The 14248-nt window shown below is 33.8% G+C and overlaps 2 protein-coding genes across 4 annotated transcripts in view; one reads left to right on the top strand and one right to left on the bottom strand.

The window, feature by feature from the left end:
- LOC144854763 (uncharacterized) overlaps positions 1-9645 on the bottom strand; it is a 74844-nt gene extending 65199 nt beyond the window's left edge. For 2 of the 3 annotated variants that reach the window (XR_013614680.1, XM_078712730.1), the window contains exon 1: positions 9187-9316. The gene's annotated coding sequence lies outside the window, so the exon portion shown is untranslated. Of the gene's footprint in view, positions 1-9186; positions 9317-9530 lie in introns of those variants that run through there. The other variant, XM_078712731.1, reaches the window with a different exon arrangement.
- LOC144854787 (myb/SANT-like DNA-binding domain-containing protein 4) overlaps positions 1-14248 on the top strand; it is a 125689-nt gene that overhangs the window by 40499 nt on the left and 70942 nt on the right. The window lies entirely within an intron of this gene.

Below are 14248 nucleotides of genomic sequence, written 5' to 3'. Positions count from 1 at the left end.
GTTGTATATAGGTCTATTTATAATCCTGTTGTAAGTAAAAGAGTCCGCAATATATTTATGTACAATGTCAAAAAAAAAAATCTATCTAGCAACATAGTTCACATGTAAAGTCTGCATCCGATTCGTTAATTCCAGCACAATCTTCATGAGCCCATTCCTCGCAGACAGAGCACATAATCCAGATTTCTCCAGAAACTGACGCGGAATAGTCTTCTTTGCAATATAAACACAGCCAATTGCTTTCTTTCTCGTGCACTTTTGAGCTCGGTTTGTTCTTCTTCTTTGGTTCAGATTCATCTAAAATTCTTTTTCTGCTTTTTGGTTTTTTTTTCTGTTTTTCTTTTTCAAGTTGCTCTTTGACAGGAGTGTCTGTAAAAATCTGAGATTTCCCTTTTTTTCTTTGGGTGGTTGTAGATTTTTTTGGTTCCCTGACTCCAAAAGGACGTACATCCTCTGCATTAACTGGGGATTTACTTGTGCTTGGGATGTCGGAAGGAGTTGGTTGAACTATGTTGGCTCTATCCTCTGTTGGCTCTGATTGAGTTGCCTCTGATGTGGTTGGCTCTGATTGAGTTGCCTCTGATGTGGTTGGCTCTGATTGAGTTGCCGCTGATGTGGTTGGCTCTTCAGCATCCAAGTTGTCATCGTCAACGACAACTAATGGGCGGTCAGTTGTATAGCAGGAGATAAATTTTTCTGGTGGAAAAATGTTTTTATCAAAAGGGAAAATTCCAGTAGATTTAAAGCCAGCTGTTATGTTTTCTGGTGTCATTGCCTTTGGAAAGGCATACGAGACAAGCTTTGGGATAATGTGAATCGACATTGACTTTCCAGCATTTTGGGGATCACGCATCCAGTTATCACTAGCTTGGTTGATGTATATCTTGAGAGGACCATATACTGATTTATCAAGAGGCTGTAACTCATGCGAACAGTGAGGAGGGAAACTAAGCATCACGATATTATTAGCTTTTGCAAGATTGATCGCTTCAATCGAAATATGAGATGAGTGGTTGTCAAGGATGAGCAAAACTGGTCTTTCTGGCGTCGGCTTTGTGAACTTAATGAAATGAGTTAGGTATTTAAGAAAAACCTCTTCGGTCATCCATCCAGAAGCAGTCGGTGAGCCTGATGCTTCACTTCCCGGTGGTGCTGTTAAAAGCCAATGATCTTGCGTTTTCTTGCGTGGAAAAACAAAAAAAGGGGGGATGCTATTCCCAATAGCATTGACAGCACAGCATAATGTGACTAGAGTTCCTCTTTCTTGGGAAACAGCAGATGCCACCTGTTTTACACCTTTTGTAGCCAAAACCTTGCAAGGTTTTTGTACAGTTGTTACACCGGTTTCATCAACATTCCAGATCTGATCTCCTTGGAATCCCACTGGCCTGTTCAAGATGTTTTCAAGATTGTCAAAAAACATTGAAACATTATGGGGATTGAAATTTATCATACGTTGGATTGATGTGGCCTCTGGTTTCCTGATTGAAATGCTGGGATTCCTTTTCAAAAAAGCCTGCGCCCAGTCAATTCCAGCTTTTTCATTCTTTTTCCAGCTCTGAGGAATATTTGGGGCATCATTTGCAACTGCCAAAGAATAGGCCAATTGGCAAAGAACTTGTATGGTAATGCCATAAAAAATAGCTGCTGCTTTTTTAGCATACTCAACTATATTTTGTTCGAGGTCAGCATTGAGAACCAAACGTGGTTGACTATAACCCAACTTGATGTCATCCAGACTGTTGTTGTTTTTCTTGAACTTTGTTTTGTACCGCAAGAGTGTACGGTAATTCACATTATTTAGTTCTGCTGCCTTTCGTAGACTTACACCATTCTCGGTGGCTTTTACAGCTGCCTCCATTGCGTCTTTGTTGAAGGTACCCCTGTCGGTTTTACGCTTATAATTGCGTACCATCTGAATAAAATAGATAAAATAATATCAACATTGTGTTTTCTCGATTGCTAGGGGTCCCTATAACAAACTGAAAAACAAAATGATTAAGGCCTACAAAGCAAGAATAGGCCTATCTAGCAGTTTATTTATTTATTTATATGACAGTAAATTGAGGCCTAGCTAGCCTAAAATAGTAAAGTAGTAGTCTGTAAGAGAGTGTATATGACTAGGGAACCTTTCTTAGGTCGTATAATAGGACTGGGATATATAAAACACAAAAACAATAAAATAAAATGTTTAGGGGCAAGTTGTCACAGGTTGTGACAACTTGCCCCACTACCATCTTTTATATAAAACCCACTTGTTACACGAAATCCGTGGTAATCAAGCGACCATGCTTGTACATTGTTTAGCACTGATATTTAACTACATTATAACATAAATTTCTCCTTTGTAAACCACAATGATAAGCATACATACCGTTTTTAGTCGAAATACAAAAAGTTGATCTATAGGCCAAAAAATGAGGTGTTTTTAGTACATAGAATCTAGAAATAGTTTTGTCTTTGTCTTTGGTATGTGTGAAGTGCACAGCAAGGGGTCACAAATCAGGTCACTAACTGGAACTTTCCATTTCGTTAAAGGGTTGAAAAAGCAAAGTGACAACTTACCCCTGTGACTTTTAGCCCCTCCCTCCCCTACTATTACTGTATATCTAGGTAATATACGATAATTTGGCAATTGGAACTTTTAATCATTTCCGGTATTAGAATGTTAACGTTATTTTCCTTAAAGTTGTATTGTCCCCTGAAAAAAATAAATCTTAAAAATGTTTTGGCTGAATAAGCCATTTTAATACCACAAAATAGTTATTCACTTTGACCAAAAATTGAATTGAAAAAAAAGCCAAATTATTTACGTGAAAAAACTCTAAAGCAAAAAATAGTCAAATTTGCTGCCAGCCAATGGGTTTTTGATTAAATGTAATGTTTTTGTCATTTTATAAGTGTAAACATATTTTTGTTTCTATATGGACGTGATTTACTTTATTAAGACTACAAAATGGCCTGTTCAAAGTTCGATTTTATTAAAATGTTCATGTTTTTGGGGGACAATACATCTTTAAAGTATGAACCAATTGAATTGAATTGATGTTTTATATCTATTTATTAAACATTCGGCACAGCTAACACATAAGTGGGAGCCTAGTTATAAATGCAATGCAAATTAAATATAATAGGTTTGTTTGCTATTATATTAGGCCTATATAGGCCTACTACATTTTACTATATTCTATAATATAAAATTATTAGAACACGCTGTTCATGAAATCCTCTAACTTTTGTGTTTTCGTAGTAATGATTTGAACTCGTACAAACCAAACATAAAGTGTTATTTTTTTATTTTCGTCATAATGTAAATATTAGCGTCAGATTTCAAAAAATTGAATACACAATGATCATATTTCTAAAACAACCACGCAATTTAAATGCAAAGTTTAAACTTCGACCTTGCTGTGATGCATGCGGTGTTTGTATGGGGATACTTAAAACAGAAAAACCGTATGAATTATAACGAATAACAGAAAAGTCTCTACCCGCGTATTTATGATATTAAAACAACAACTGCATGTTGAATATGCTCTTGTTATTTCTTGATTCAAGATGGAATATCATTAAAATTTACAACCAACTCGAGTAGTTGCTAATTTGCATATTTGGCGTATTCTCTTTCGAAAAAACAACCACGCGATTAGGACGTGTATCATCAGAATATATGAAAATACAGTAAACAGGCCTAAATGAATTATAGTCATATATGTGTTCGTTTTATCTAGAATTTCTTCCTATCAAATTAACACTCAAAATCATATTTCAAATTGTATTATTCGTTGTTTTAAATGTGCCTACTGTAAAAAAAAATAATAATCTTGATTAGGTCATAGGCCTATTCATTCATTTCATCATAATATGATTCAAAGCCAAGCACCTGAAGATTGAGTTCATACTCATTAAACAGCCTGTTGTAGTGCAATAAAATGTTCAGTTGGTAATTTACAAGCGTCTTTATCATTTATTTCTATTATGTTTGTATATTACCATTGACCAGGTCAATATATGCATATTATATTGGGTTTAATCACCTTCTGTTTTGTACTAAACTTTGTTTACATTAAAATATTAATAATACGACGCTATTCGATAATAAACAACACATCCTGGAAACATTTCGAAACTTATTTTTCGAACCAAATCCTCTAACATAATGTAATGCTGTAACGTGTTGTATTAAAGTTGTGTTAAAGTTGTGTTACTAAATTGAGGAAGAATAAGATCTGATAATGATAAGAACTAACAGAAATATAAGCCACGTTAGATCTGAAGCTAAACCCAAAATATGGACTAATCTGCCCCATGCCATGATAAAGAGATTTAGAATTTATTTTAAGCGATGTTATTAATTTCAAAAGTGTTTATATATAGAAATGTAACTGTGTATAGGGTATACGAATGTAGTTTATTTTGAAATGCGAATACTAGTAAAAAACATCTTTACCGTTTAATGTTTAGTGTTATTTTTGTGAAAATAACGGTGACTCTAATTCTAAATAGTTGGAAGTATTTTTTAAATTAATTGAATACATGTAAATGTATCCTGAACTTTTATCTGTATACTGGAAAAACATTGTACAACTTTTTATGAAATTTGTATTAAATACAGTAAATATTGCAACCAATTTGATAAAAAATCTCTGCATAGGAACATTTATTTTCTAATTGATGAGTAATATTGCCAAATTATGTGAAAGTAAAGTAAGAGGCGGTGCAAAACAGCCACGCCTTCTGGGGCGGGTAACGCGCGGGGAGGGGCCGTGTGGGGGAGGGACGCGCGGTGAGTTCTATAGAGTGAAACTATTCACTAATGTGTGCGGTATTCGGATATACAATCGCATTCACTGTCAATCATTTTTTTTCTTTTTATTCATTCATTCACGTTTTGATATTTTTTATACATGATAATGAAATACGGTAAATTTTCTACTTTTTTTCGTTATTTTCTGTTTTCTCATAATTTCATCTGTCTTGCCTTTAGGCCTATAGGGCCTACAACTTATACAGTGTTATACTATGAGTATAAATAATGATCCATATAGTAAAATACCAATATTTTCTTTCTAATGCATGTAATTATTATATACATAACTCGTCCCCCTTTTTAAAAATATATTTGTAACAATATTTTACATTTCATCAATGATAATTCGTAGGCCTAATACTATAAATCAGAACAATAAAATACACCTCGGCTGTGACTATTTTCAATCAACATAATTATATACCTATCAATCCATATAAAATATTGTAATATAGAATATGTATACAGTATATTTTTTCTCTTTTCAAAAGAAAAAACAATTTTTTTAAATACTGATAGAATATTTTATAGCGGCATTAATAATTAAAATATTGCGATTAATATATTAATACACCATATAGTCCTATGGAACATTAATTAAATGTAACAATGACATTCTAAATTATCCTTTAAAATAATTTTTAATTTTACAGACTGGCTTATTGAGTTCAGTTAAGATTTTTATGGTGTAAATAACGTAAACCGTACCCAAGAAGAAGTTCTTTAAACAAACTACTGCATGTTGTCTAGCTTTTGGATTGTCTATTTTATTTCACAGTAACGTGTACAATATTAAAACATGTGTTTTTCAATGACGACACAATTCTTACTATTTTCCAGTTATACAGTTTAAAAAAACAATAGTATTAACAAAATTCATTCATCAATTTATAGTTTAATTGTGCTTTATATTTTTTTTAACTTTTCTTTTCCAGACCTCAGACTAATTGATTATTTTAAAGATGCATTGGTTTCTTTTTGGCAACAATATGTTTAATTTAAAATTAGCATATATTATTATTACTAGATGGTACGCTCGCTTCGCTCGCGTACCATCTAGGTTGTGCCCACATATGGTTCTCGAATACATAATAATTTCAGCGTTAAGAAACTAGCGATTTCAAATGTACGTACCGCAGGACAATAATACATGTCGTTTACAGGAACGAATAAATAGACACTGTGATTTATGTACTCAACTAAAATTAGCACCCTGGGAATTACTTCCGAAAGAGAAACACAAAAGTCAAATTTAAACAAACTTAATTTGTGTTTTGTATGTAACATTAGGGTTGAGGGATGAGGAAGAGGATGGGTGCAAAGAGGAACAATTTTTAAATATATTCTTTATCCATTTAGTAACGAAATATTAATTGTTTTCATGTTTTACAAATAATATACCACTAAACACAGTAAAACATTGCGATGTAATACTTTGTTGAAACTATCACCGTCCTAGTCGATTGAAATAGTACAGTACATGTAACGATACATCACTACGACGTGTATATGTTTATATAATGTAAAACAATTTGTGAAAACCACCTCTATTCGGGGCAAATCATAAATTCGATTTAATCGTCAATAAATATTGAATTATCGAACTCAACTTAATTAGTAGGCCTAATAGTTTTCAATTGTTTCTTAGAGCCAATTCATACTTAAGTTGGTTCCTATCCTACCCACCAAAGTTGTTCTGCGTTTAGGGCATGTGATGCACCGTAGGCCTATCCTCTACTTGCTTTACAACGTTACTCATGCCAGTGCCGAACTCAACAATTAGTAAACAGGGTTACATCAGGTGGTTAAAATCAGTATCGAAAGTACGAAACAACTTTATATACCATCGAGTAAACATTCTAGAAATAACGCGCGATTTACCGAATTTTGCCCTTACGTAAATTTATATATAGATTATTATTATAATATTTACAAAATATATTCAACATCGATTTCCGTCACAACATTTTTTTTCTTCAGTTGAGAAAACACATTTTAAAAAAAAATAAATACAAAGAAAAGGAAAAACAAATTCCAATATTTCAGAATATTTTCAGAAAAATCTTTTAAAAGTAAATAATCCATCAACAATCCAAAATATGCTATGAAGCGTTAGAGTAATACTGTATAACGATGAAGTTAGGGGCGGTGTAACAATTTCCACGCCCTTTTAGGGTTGGGGTCTTTTGGCATACCGCGAAGGAGGGGCAAGCGATGGCTTTGATATAGTGGGAGGATCAGTAAGCATATCGGTAACGGCGGTAGGCGTAATAGTTAGGCCTCCTGCTGCGTTACCGTACCAAGCCAAAACATTGTATTGTACACGTAGTTTAGGTTCGCTTTAATTTGCAATTTTGAAATTGTAAAATAACGTAAAGGCGATTTAAAATATCCTATTTACTTTTGATTTGCTTCGTTGAAAATTTAAATTTGTAACACCATCTTGTACAAATACAGATAAACTTTATTCCATCCTTCACAGGAAATTAGTATAAGGGGCCTATTCAATTGTATAAGACATGAGGTCTCTGTGTTCGGCAGTTAAAGTGAAATTATAAATTATCACTAAAATGAAACAAAGTAAACACAAATAATGTTTTAAATAAAGGATGTTAAACTCCTTTTTTAACGCAAATCTGATACGAATTTGGGGTTTCTAAAATATATTAGTTACTTTTCTATGTAACTTGACAGAATATTCGACGATTTTTATTTAGGCAAAGATGAGAATAATAGTCTAATTTATTTAAGATTTGTTTGTAATTAGATTTAGGCATGGCGTGTTCTTTTGATTCAAGAGCATACGTTTATTGTACAATGTACTAATTGAAATAATATTTAAACAATAATTTTTGGATTCCATAACTTTAGAAAATATGGATTTCAATAATTTAGAACTTGGATGCTTTGAAATAAATCCATTGTATACATAATTATGCTAGTTATCAATTGTATTTGGCCATATTTCCCTTGACACTGATTTCAGAAATGCGCTAATTGTACAATATACTGATGAGTGGAATTAAATAAAGAAATAATAATAAGAATAATTTTAATTTCTTTAATTTAATTACAGAATATTTTTTATTCATTAGCGAATTATTGTACAGGTTGCCGTATGGTTTTTAATCTTTTTTAAGCTTTGTCCCCACTTAGGACGCAACGCAAGGACGTAAGCGCAACCAGACAGTTCAGATAATCCATTGTTTGTGATCGGCCAAATTACTTGCGTTACGCTTACGTCCTTGCGTTGTGTCCTAATGCGAACCAAGCGTTAGTTTATTTCCTTACTCTAAAACATATTTTGTCGGTAACCATTATTTCTGAATTTCATAACATTTTTAAAATATGGATTTCTATTTTTTAGAATTTTGATTTTAAAGTATAGCTAATCTTATTGTATAAATATGATAATAATTTGTATTGTGTTGGCAAATATGCCTACACCGGTGACAAAGAAGAAATGTTGAATTGGTGTGGTATTATGGAACGAAAGGATGAAGGTGCATTATATGTTAAACACTTTGTATTATTTAATAATCAACTAAGGTACAAAACATATCTCAAAATTATAAGATTTTGAAAATAAAGTAGACTTTTATCTTGTATCTTGTAAGTTACAATTAATGTTAATATTTCATGTTGTGTTTTAAAAGTATCGAAAGCGCAGATGACGTAATAACTAAAATGGACAACCACCACCGAAACATTTTAAATATCCAGCCCTCTAAACCTTCGCCATTACACTCCACGCCACATAAAGCGTGGTTTCCACTGGAGACGCAACGCAGGGACGTACGCACAACGCGAGCGAGTGGACCAATGACAAACCACTGTTGGAATAATCCATCGCGTGTTACGTACTTGCGTTGCGTCCTAGTGGGAACCAATCTTTAGTTAGTTTTCCTCCTAATTATTTCCATTACGATTTTGCATTGGTAGAAATAAATGTTAATCCAATCATTCAAAATTCTTTAAACAGATGAAAAACGTAGAATGAAAAACAATAATATATCGAAGAGTCAAGGTTAAATTAATGTTTCTTTTTTGTAGCTTTAAAAATCCACCTGAATATAGTATTCGGATTTGGGAGGTATTGAAATTGAAAGTCCTGTGTTTAGATATTGAGATAGATAACAAAAATATTCCGCATGACCTCTGCTTCGGTTGAAAAATAAAAGAAGTCCAACAGTTATAAGCATAAGCAAATGCGTCACGCCACATGCGCACAATTACGCGCGCACGTACATGGATGCGCGGCACTGCGACATGTTTATAGGCTACTCTGTAAATGCTCATCAAATTAATTCTGCAACGACTAATATTCTCAGATAACATACACCAAAAACAAAAATGAAAATGATCGATATACATACCAACATTCGCATTTGGTAGAGCATGACGCTTCCGAGCTGTTTTAAGTTTTAGCATAACATATTATGTCCGGTGCGTATATATACATAGTATACAGTATTAATAGAAATGTTTTAAAATCAGAAGTAAAGTCCATAGTGTGCAACATTTGTGAAACTATGAAAAACATGGTGGTACTAACGAAGGATATATTAACTAGAACCTACCCATATTTATTCCAGGTACCCGTACTATCTAGATGGTTCTAAAATATGGTTATACATATATTTTTTTTTTATAACAATTACAAATAAAACATTAGAATGATTTTAAAAATAAATAACAATATTATGGTGTTATAACTTACCTTATGATTTAAGTATGTGTAAAAGGAATGATGAGAGAATGTAAAGATAAGGTTTATCGAAAGCGGATAGTTAAGTTGACTTGAACAACGAACAGACGCAACTGGAAATATCTACCCGCTTTTTGAAAGAAATGGTAAATAAATGTAGAATAGTTCACTATATTCGCGTACGATTCTTGTGATCATTAAACTTTACAATCATTATAATCATATGCATGAAAATAAATTTGCATATTTGAGTCATATGTTGTTTTAGATCTCTTTGCAAACCAACTTACCTGAAATGAATTATAGCTCTTTATACTCACCGTCCATTTTGATAAGAATAAATATAGTGAGCGCGTGGAATAAATATATATACAGTAAGACCTAAACTATAATTTGTTAATTAAAAAAAAATTGTATTTTGTATTCATTAAATGATATTTTGTATTCATTCAAGTTTATTCATAATGCTACAGAATTGGAAACAAAAATCATATCAAGTTGTTCTCCAGTTAAGCTCAATGGCGATCAGTTTCTCCGGTTCAATAGCAATCCGTTTATCCATTCATTTTTTGTTCTATCATAATTTATTTTCATAACTTTCTAGATAATATCATCTATAAAGCGTGGTTCCCACTAGAACGCAACCCAACGACGTATTGACGCAAAGTGCTGTATTGCGTAATCACAAGTGGGAACCGACGACGCAACAGTGCTAAGCTACAAACATCGCAAGTTTGATTTCACGCAGGCGGGGGAAAACACAATTATTGGAAGGGCATTTGCTTACGTTGCGTAGGTTGCGTTACGTTGCGTAGGTTGCGTTACGTTGCGTATCTAGTGGGAACCAAGCTTAAATTTGAAGGAAGCCAAACTATGCAGTTCTAGTTGTTAGAACTTTTCCTTCATGTTGTTTGCAAAGCAAAACAAAACATAATACCAGCTTTAGGCCTATAAAGATGATCGTCCACTCCAGTTCAATATGTGATAACCGGTTACCTTAGTTTGCAATTCATTACAGTGATAATTTAGGAGCCAACGGCCGCTAATTACGGAATATACCAACTAATTAAACTCACACGTAAGCAAGTACCTACATAGGCAATTATATTGGTCTATCAAACTTTTGTCGAATGCACTGAATATTAGACCTATATAAGAACAAAATGATATCAATTAACCTCTTTATAACTCTTAGAAAATACAATGTGTAACCTTGCTATTAGTTTTCTATTGAACGTGCATGCATGGCTTAACAGCTGTTTAATATGGGTATAGAACAGTCTCACTGGGAGAGGCTGCCTAGAGGTGAGGTAGCCTATGGGTGAGGTGGCCTACGGGACAGGTTGCCTTCGGGAGTCACTAACAAGTGTCTTTTAGGCCTAAGTGTACTTCCAGCCTGTATTGTAGAACAAAGGCATCTAGAGGTTGTACTGTCGCACTTTGTACAAAGTGCGAAAGAGACCTAGATGTACATATTTTATTTTTTTTTATAATATGTTAGTCATTTTGCTTGTATATAAGCTTGTATTGATATAATTATTATTATTAATAAAAAAAAAAAGAGGTGGGGGGTAAAGTGACGATTAAAGGACAACAAAATCTGCATGGACTATTTATCATGGTGTGGCAGAGTATTATATTATATTACCATAATGGGGTAGAATAGTACAATACATCAGCCTTGTTATTTGTTATTTAGCATTCTTCCTTGACCATTTGAAGTTTTGTTTTGCTTTCATCAAAATTGTATTTACAATAATTTTGTGTTTTACAAAATATTGTGTGGTGTTTGTTATATCGTGTATTGTAATCCATGGGATTTAGACTTTTAACTCACACAAATTGCAAGAAAAGGTTTTTTTGATGAAATGTGTTCTTTAAACCCTACTGAACACATTTATCAACGTTAGGACATTTTTCGACAACGGGAAGTAGCCTAATTTGCATAATTAAAAATGTATTTGTAAACTTTTAGTATTTTTTGTAATAAATTGAGCTGTCGTAGTTTGTCTATCGGATTTCGTAACATTCTAAATTACTGTTTTATGCTTGTTTTTTTTTCAATGGATTACATCAAAACTTGTGTTATAAATATATCATTGTTTGATGTTGGGTTTTATCTCAAAGATCACAGGTTTTTTTAAAAATACGACAAATTTGTAAGAAAACTATTACAAAATACGTTATGCAAACTAACTGACATGGCAGCTTTGACGCACTGACGTTATAGTGATCTTTTTGGTATATTGTAAGTAAATGATTGATAGTGTAACATTTGTATTAATGTATATACGATTGAAGTTAATAGTTTATTAATCAATTATAAACTCCCGAGTGGGTATTAAAGTTTAAGTACTCTTAACAGCCCTGAAGAGTCGAAGGCACGCGGCGGAGACTCGCGACCAGCCGAGGAAATGTGATGTTGTATCCCACGGCGAAGTGACCTGGGCTGGTCTTTGCTACCCCGTACGTTGCCAGTGACAAAAGTCGCACTTTTTAAAGTGACAGCTTCATTGTTGGGCTAAATTAAGGCCTAGTGGCCTACAGCTAGTCTGGTCTCGGTTCAACAATATTGGTAGGTTCTACGATTCGATACGTTGTCAAACTTTCGTTTCGCTTGAGATGCTTTTAGTATTTCTAACTCAAGTGCATAGCAATTTTAAAAGTACAGTAACAGTATGAATAAATATAACTCTGACAGTATACATATTTACTGCATTAAACATGAACGAATTTCTAAAAGTCTGCATGAACTACAGTACTCTACCAGATGATTAATAATAGGCAATCTGTGTGTGACATTTGCAATATGCTTTCGTAAGTTCTCTAAAATTTATCAGCAGACATTTACACTTATTTTAGAGGCCCTTTATATCCTATTTGTATTATATCTATCTATCTTTTTATGAAGATGTGCAAACCCAATAATAAATTCAATGGGTTTTTTGCACAGCTTCAACTCCATATCCGTCAATGTAAATATCTTAAACAATTCTCGTCACTTCTAGAATATATCTAGAATCACCTGTTTCAATAATTCCTATTATTTAGCGCTGTCAGACATCAGTAAACAATGCATTATTATCTATATTAATGCTACTAAATGTTTCGCGTATTTGACGTATCTCCTCCAAAACCACGGAACGGTACGGTACGTGCTCACATTTGGCACACTGATGTTTATTGATGGGCAGCACAAGATAGGCTATGTCACTTTCCTGAATTTTAAGGATAAACACTCAAAAAAAGGAAAAAATAGCAGTAATTTGACGTCTCAGCGACCATGTTACGTCACTGTATAAACTATGCAACCTCCTCTGTTGTGTACCGCCATGGCCGGATCTACAAATACCATGCCGGGCCGCCAAAAAACAGTCTTTAGTCAGCCGTATCGAATGTTCGATCTATCTGTGTTTTTATGAAGATGTGGAAACCCAATAATAAATTAATAACATAATACAAATTTGAATAATCTAAAGCGTTGTTCCCACTTGCGACGCAACGTAACGCAACCTACGCAACGTAAGAAAATACCCTTCCAATAATTGCCCCCACCTGCGTGAAATCAAACCTGCGATTATTGCAGCATTGTTGCGTCGTCGGTTCCCACTTGTGATTACGCAATACATCACTTTGCGTCAATACGTCGCTACGTTGCGTTCTAGTGGGAACCACGCTTAAAGCGTTGTTCCCACTAGCGACGCAACGTAACGCAACCTACGAAATGTAACAAAATGCCCTTCCAATAATTGTTTTTACTCCCGCCGCTTGCGTGAAATAAAACCTGCGATGTTTGCAGCACTGTTGCGTTGTCGATTACGCAATACAGCACTTTGCGTCGATACGTCGCTGCGCTGCGTTGCGTTTTGTCGGTAGTGGGAAACACGCTTAATCATTACTGTAATTGTGATTTTAAATGTTTTTATCTATAGGCCTATACAACCTTTTATATATTTTATAAATTGTACATCACATCAATTCTGTTTTACTACTGCCAGTTGTGATAATTTTTTTGAATAAACTTGAATAAACTGTACCGGTGGTAAAGAAAAAAAAAAGTTTATTAGTAATTCATTAATGGTGCGGTTTTGTTTGTCTTATCATAATGCGTAATTAATGTATACTATCTCTACCACCACATTGATGATACAATTCAATGGGTTTTTTGCACAGCTTCCACTCCATATCTGTCAATGTAAATATCTTAAAAAATTCTCGTCACTTCTAGAATCTATCTAGAATCACCTGTTTCAATAATTCCTATTATTTAGCGCTGTCAGACATCAGTAAACAATGCATTATTATCTAAATATTAATGCTACTAAATTTTTGGCGTATTTGACGTATCTCCTCCAAAACCACGGAACGGTACGGTACGTGCTCACATTTGGCACACTGATGTTTATTGAGGGGCAGCACACAATAGGCTATTCTTTCCTGAATGTTAAGGATAAACACTCAAAAAAAAGGAAAAAATAGCAGTAATTTGACGTCTCAGCGACCATGTTACGTCACTGTATAAACTATGCAACCTCCTCTGTTGTGTACCGCCATGGCCGGATCTACAAATACCATGCCGGGCCGCTAAAAAAACAGTCTTTAGTCAGCCGTATCGAATGTTCGCGTCGTTGAAGTTTTAATTAATTACACCTATTCTCAAAACAGAATGATTTTCGTAAATCACGGTCTGGCTCAGTGAATAAAACGCCATGGCCATTGATATCAATGCT

This window comes from Antedon bifida, chromosome 10 (genome assembly GCF_963402885.1).
Source record: "Antedon bifida chromosome 10, ecAntBifi1.1, whole genome shotgun sequence".
In the NCBI taxonomy this organism is placed as follows: domain Eukaryota; kingdom Metazoa; phylum Echinodermata; class Crinoidea; order Comatulida; family Antedonidae; genus Antedon; species Antedon bifida.
Note: the sequence above shows the minus strand (reverse complement) of the source record. Positions and strands in the feature narration are given on the sequence as shown.